Source organism: Rhinolophus sinicus, chromosome 18 (genome assembly GCF_057876585.1).
Source record: "Rhinolophus sinicus isolate RSI-liver-muscle chromosome 18, RSI-T2T, whole genome shotgun sequence".
In the NCBI taxonomy this organism is placed as follows: domain Eukaryota; kingdom Metazoa; phylum Chordata; class Mammalia; order Chiroptera; family Rhinolophidae; genus Rhinolophus; species Rhinolophus sinicus.
The window spans coordinates 60,458,317-60,465,784 of record NC_142518.1 but is presented as its reverse complement, the minus strand read 5'-3'; positions in this window follow the sequence as shown (position 1 = coordinate 60,465,784).

The following is a 7,468-nucleotide window of genomic DNA, read 5'->3' as shown; positions in this document are numbered from 1 at the left end:
AATAAGAGAAAAAAAAAACAAAAAAACATTTGGGATTACATAAAACTAAAAAAAAATTTCACAACAAAGGAAACCATCAATAAATAAAAAGGCATCCTACTGAATGGGAGAACATATTTGTCAATGATATATCTAATAAGGGGTTAATATCTAAAATTTATTAAAAAAACTCATTCAACTCCACACCAAAAAAATCAAACAACCCAATTAAAAAATGGGCAGAGGACGTGAAAAGACATTTTTCTAAAGAGGACATACAGATGGCAAACAGACATATGAAAAAATGCTCAACCTCAATAATCATTAGAGAAATATAATAAAAACACAATGTGATACTGCCTCACCCCAGTAAAATTGCTATCATCAATAACTCAACAAACAAGGGCTGGCGAGGATGTGGAGAAAAGGGAACAATTGTGCACTGTTGGTGGGATTGCAGATTGGTTCAGCCACTAAAGAAATCAGTATGGAGGCATCTCAAAAAACTGGAAATTGAATTACCTTATGACCCAACAATTCCACTCCTAGGTATCTATACAGAGAAATTCAAAACACGAATTTGAAAAAATTTATGGACTCCTATGTTTATTTCAACACTATTCACAATAGCTAAGACATGGAAACAACCAAAATGCTCTTTGGTAGATGACTGGATCAAAAAACTGTGGTACATTTATACAATGGAGTATTACGCAGCCATAAAGAAGAATGAAATCTTACCATTTGCAACGATATGGATGAACCTAGAGAACATTATGTTAAGTGAAATAAGTCAGTCAGAGAAAGACAAATATCATATGATCTCACTTATATGTGGAACCTAAAGAATAGAATAAATGAACAAACTAATTAGAAACAGTCTCAGAGATATAGAGGAAAAGCTGAGAGTTGCTAGATGGGAGGGGTGTGGGGATAAGGGGGAAGGTAAGGGGATTACAAAGCACAATCGGTAACCACAAGATTGCCACAGGGATATGAAAGACAGTTTAGGGAATATAATCAATAATATTGTAAAGATTTTGTAGGGTATCCGATGGACACTTGTCTTATTAGGGAGACAACTTCATGGACGGTGTAAATGCCTGCTCACTGCGCTGTACACCTGAAGCTGAAGCTGAATAATAATGAATGTCAGCTATAATATATATATATATATATATATATATATATATATATATATATATATTATATATACATATATATTATATATATGTATATATATATATATATGTATATATGTTGTATATTCACAAGAAGTGGAGTGCAGCATAAGGAATAGAGGCAGTGGAAATGTAATGGTAGTGTGCGATGTCAGAAGGGTAGTACATTGGGAGGGGGGTTTATCACTTTGTGAGGGTTATAAATGTCTAACTATTACACTATTTTGTACACCTGAAACTAATAATAAAAAAATGCAGAGAAAAAAATAAAAATGCAAAATACCAAAAAAAAAAAAAAAGGAGTGAAGAAACAAATGTTGGAAAAAATTACATAGTGTTGATGGTTTGCTATATATTTGAATGAAGCACTGGTGTTTCTAACACATTTCAGTTTATTGCATTCTTTGGATTGTGTTTCCAATAATAAAATACATAAAGAATTAAAAAAAGAAAGAAATCTGTATTTAGTGAATGGTAGAATTTCCTATCTCTTTTTAAATACAAGATGCTATAACTAAGTTCAGTCACCTACCACCTACTCATTTCCATAGTCAATTTTTTTGAATAATTTACTAAATTGCCTCATATTTTAATAAAATTGGTCAAAGTTAAAAAATAAATAAAACACAGAATAACCCCTACCCCAGCCTAGGAACCCAGGTGTGGACTAATACTGGCTGAAAACTTTCCTTCACTATAACTAGGTGTTGCTAAAGATGCAATATTACTGTTACCAAGATTATTTATTTTATTGCAAATATATTTATGGTATATTGAGATACATTGGTCCCTATATATACTATCTAATGCCACAGCCTATCTTGCTTACTTTTTTCTTCTTTGTGGTTTTGTTCTTTGATTGCTTAGCACATGTCAATTGAGAAAGTAATTCAATTAAATTTCATTAAAGTAAGTAAGTCATGGGGATGTAATATACAGCATGGGGAGTGTAATCAATAATGTTGTATCAACTTTGTATGGTGACAGACGGTAACCAGACTTATAGTGATAACATCACTTCATAATGTACATAAACATTGATCCACTATGTTGTACACCTGAAACTAACATAATGTTGTATGTTAATTGTACTTCAATTTGAAAAAGATCCTACAGGGCACAAAGAATGGCAGAAAAATAAAACAAGGTCCCCTTCCTGGAAGAAACTTACAGAAAGTTGGAGATTTAGCCTTTTCTTTTTTTGTATCAATTTTCCCTGTCACCTGTAATCACCAATACTTAAAAATGTGCACAAAGAAAAGTTCCTAGTTGAATTTTGAGTTACACAGGACAATAGGGAGGAGAAACTAGTGTCCACAAAACAAACAATCCACAAAACAAAATACTCTGTTGTCCATATAATCTTTTTTCTGTTTTCTCCTTATTTTCAACTACCATATTTTATTATTGTCAGAATGATTGCCTTTAGCAGCTTCCTCCTTATTCTCACACAATTCCAATGTTCCAAAACATTGCTGTGAAATTCGGTAGCTAGGGTTGCTGGGATTCTGTATAAAATAAACTCAAAGTAAGGATGTGAGATGATCCCTTACTGGATCTTTTCCATGAGCTTTATGGTAGACGATTTCCACTCATTTCAACCTATTTTTGCTTAGGATCCGGTTTTTCAACCATATGGCAGAAAATATGGAATCTAGAAGTCTGACTTGTTAATAAGTGCAGTATTTGTCTTTATTAGTTCATGGAGTGTGAGGTTTCATTCAACACGTTTTGAACATCTATTATATGACAGGCATTATGTGAGTACTGTGGTATGCATTGGACCCTGCTGTCAGGAGTTTATATTAGTACAGTGTGACACTCTCGAATAACTTGGAAATAGGTTTGCCTTCTAACACTCAATGTATTAAAATCCATTCACAATAGATATAGTCAACCATGCTCAGCAAAAACCAAGAAACTGCAAATATGTGATAAAATAGTATAGAAAAAACAACATTGCAATCAAGAAAACTTGGGAGTATTCTTAGGAAGGGAAAAGTAAAACATGACTATAATTTTGGAAGTAAAGGTTTAATAATCATGTCATACAAATTTTGGGGGGAAATTTTGAACCAGAAGAAGTTGAGTGAGCTATAGGATATAAAAATGAAGATTCACAAAAGCAAGCATTAGGCAGAACCTTCCACTCACTATCCAAAAGAGAGATTCTTGGCTAAGAGTACTGGAGCATTCACGTTCCCTTGGCAATGTGTCCCTATAGTGGGTGAGAGTATCACAAGTCAACTTATCTGGTATTTCCAAGGATTTACAAATTCCCATTGTTTTGTGCTCATGAAGCAAATTTCTGATGATAATTTGGCATCCTCTATTACTTTCGCACAGGTACAGAATGCTAAAGTAAGCTAATAGGCATATTAACTTTACCTGACAGTTTAGTTCTCATTGTAAATTAATAAACTGGAATTCTGGTATGTGTGTGAACTTGACCAATATAGGTATACTTCTGAGAGTTTGATCTCCCTCTCAGAGTTACTACCAAATCATTTGTCTAGGTCTGCAAAGTTGAAACCAGCGAGCCTTCTCCCAGAAGCTACCCCCATCTGTCTAATTGTATGCCTACTTTGAAGTGTAACAATTGATGCTTTGTAAATAAATAGAAGTTATTTGTGAATAATATCTATTCTCCTCAAATTAGTTCTCCAAGTTACACTGGCATAGAAAAAAGAAAAGAAAACTGTAAAAGCTCACATATAACCAAGAAAACGCACTGGAACTACATTCTGTACGTTTTAAGACAGGAATCTTAACTCGGGTACCTATATTGAATCCCTTGTATCTATCTTCTGTGTAGGGAGATAGTGAAGACAGATGATATAGTATATTTTATCTTCTAATATGAATCATCACACTCCATTCTCATGTATCACATAGAACTAAGTGTGTTCCTAAGTATTACTGGAAATCTTTAACACTTTTGTTTTAAGGATACACAACTCCAATTTGCTGAACTACTCTGAGAGAAAAATGAGAAAAAAAGTGTTAGAGGTAAAAGCTAGCCATAGAAGCTCAGTTCAGGGAAGCCAGTTCCTATCCAAAGCTAATCATAAACCTACACTATTGAGAGAGTTGGAGAGAAAGAGGCAAGTGAATGCAACTCACTCATCTATCTCACCCCCACTTGCTATCGTTTGTTCCTTGGTATAAATGACAGTATTGAGCCAATTTGTTTCAAATACTGACTTTTGGTAACTGCCTAATTATGCTTAAATTTCTATTCTCTATAAGTTGATACCTTTTTTATCCTTTTGGTATTCATAAGACTTTCCAGTGAGAATTGTACAATTTCAACTTTCTCATATACCATACATACAGAATATTGAAATTTGCCAACGTGGTTTACATGGTATATATAATGTTGAAATTCAACAATTTATTCTTCGACCCTTCAGCCAAGGCCTTCTCACTTGGAATGAACTAATTCAGAACATAAAATGCTGCTACACAAAACAGTCAATATAATAAGGTGATATGAGTATGTGCACTGATGTACAATTAAATGGATTTGAGCAATGGACTTTACATATGATTTAAGTTTTTTAAATGTAAAGTTTTCAAAGATTCATGAAGATAAACTTTAACAAAATGAAATCATTACAGCTCTGATTTTAAAAAACGAAGAAAAAAATCAAAATCTCTGTAAATATCCCCTGGAATTTACAACAAATGGAACAACTATTACTTCACAAAGGACTCCCTGCACAGCAGACAGGCAAGACAAAGAGGCTCACTACTGAATTCACCTAAAGGTGGGCGAATCGTGCAAGCGGGGGAGGAGGGAAGGTAGAAGTGCAGAGACGGAGCCGCGCGGGGGCAGGACGCATACCTAGCTCAGGGCTCCGAACTCGCTGCATCCCGGAACTACCGCAGCTGCGGGAGAGGGAAGAACTCGGACTGCTAGGGCTCCATTTATGGCTCACAGGGCTGAGGGGATAGCATATAACACGGCTGAACCCAACGCTCATGGCAGAGACCTCGGAGAAAAGACTGAGGGAAGAAAGCTGAAAATGGTGGTTTAAGCCCTCACTGCTGAGTAGAGAACGGAAGCCTTAGGCACTGAGACTAGCCACCCCCTCCCTACCCTCCCAGAGCTCGCACCGCCCCAACCTGCCCGGTGCTAGAAGCAGAAGAGTAGCAGTGTCAGATCAAAAGAACAGAATATTTGCTGTTCTGAGAACTATGGACTGCAGACATTCGCAGCCCAACTAGTTCCGGCAAAGGGGAGAGAGCTGTGGAAGCAGAACCAGCTGTGGCGGTGGTCGCCACCATTGCTCTGGGCAACCTCTCACAACTGATCCGGCCCCTGGCCCATAGACTTGGGCGGATCCCTGCAGGAGTGAACAGAACTGCTGAAACATACAGGCTCTGAATCTGGTGCAGGAAGAGCTTTGGAACGTCAAAAACTCTAGGCATACCCACAAGAACACTGTGTTCTGTGACCCAGGCGACATATTAACAGAGGAGAAGCCCATCTCCCAGGTAATCCCCCCATTGTGTGAGAAGCTGAAATAGAGCAGAGAAAACATAGCACTACCATGTGAGAGAGAGAAAAAGGATGCAGTCAGAGAGAAAAAACATTCTACCAACAAGTACCGGAAAACAAAAGAAAGACCTCTTCTTATCAACCTGTTGCAGAAGCCTCTCCTGCAGATGTCTAGGAAGAGAAATAATAAATCAGTAATTGCCATGAATAACCAAGGCAACAAGATAGCTCAGAAAGAAAGTGAAAAGTCTCCAGAAAAGGAACTTAAAGATATGGAAATATGTGACTTAAATGACAGAGAATTCAACACTGCAGTTCTGAAAAAACTCAAAGAGATGCAAGAAAACATAGAAAGGCAATTTCATGAACTCACAAACACAATCAAAGAACAACTTGAGCTTTTACGAAAGAGATTAAAATTTTAGAAAAGAACCAAATAGATTTTATGGAAATTAAGAACTCAATAGAATAAATTAAGAATGAAATAGCCAGCTTAGGTAATAGAGTTGACCAGATGGAGGAAAGAATCAGTGACATCAAAGATGGAAACCTGAAAATGACACGGATGGAAGAAGAAAGAGACTTCGGACTTAAATGACTTAAATGAAAGAACTCTACAAGAACTTTCTGACGCCATCAGAAAGAGCAATATAAGAATAATGGGCATACCAGAAGGAGAAGAAAGAGAGTAGGGAACAGAGACTATATCCAAACAAATTGTCGATGAGAACTCCCCAAACTTGTGGACAGAACTGGATCCTCGAATCCAAGAAGCAAATAGAACACCTAATTACGTCAATCCCAACAGGCCTTCTCCAAGGCACATTGTATTGAAGCTGTCTAAAATCAACGACAAAGAAAGACTCCTGAAGGCAGCCAGGAAAAGAAGATGGTAACCTACAAAGGAAAGCCCATTAGATTATCATCAGATTTTTCAGCAGAACCTCTACAAGCCAGCAGATAGTGGAACCAAATATTCAAACTATTGAAAGAGAGAAATTATGAGCCAAGAATAATATACCCAGCAAAGATATCCTTTAGATATGAAGGAGGAATAAAGACCTTTTCAGACATACAGAAGCTGAGGGACTTTTCTAATACATGACCTGCACTACAAGAAATACTAAAGGAAGCTGTTCGACAACCATCAATAGGGAAATTTGTGGCAACCAAAACATAAAAAGGGGGGGAGTAAAAGCCTGAACTGGAATATGGGAAATGGAGAAAGTAAGCGTGCTGAAGAAAATGGAATACTCTAAATTTTAAACTTTCTTTTACATAAACATAAGGGTAACCACTCAAAAAAAAAATCACAACTAAGATACATACTGTAATAAAAGAAGAAACAGAGGGAAACATCATAGAATACGACCACACAGAAATAATAGACAACAACAAAAAGGCAAAAATATAATGGAGACATAACCTTACCAGAAACCTAAAGGTAGAATGACAGGAAATCCACACATATCAATAATCACCATAAATGTAAATGGGTTGAGCTCACCAATAAAAAGTCACAGAGTAGCAGATTGGATAAAAAAACTAAACCCAACCATATGCTGTCTCCAAGAGACACATCTCAGCTACAAGGATAAGACTCAAAGTGAAGAGGTGGAAATTGACACTCCAAGCAAATGGTATCCAGAGAAAATCAGGTGTAGCCATACTGACATCAGATGAAACAGACTTCAGGGTGAAAAAGGGAAAAAGAGAAGAAGATAGACATTTCATAATAGTAAAGGGGACTATACAACAAGAAGACATAACAGTCATCAATATTTATACCCCCAATCAGTGAACA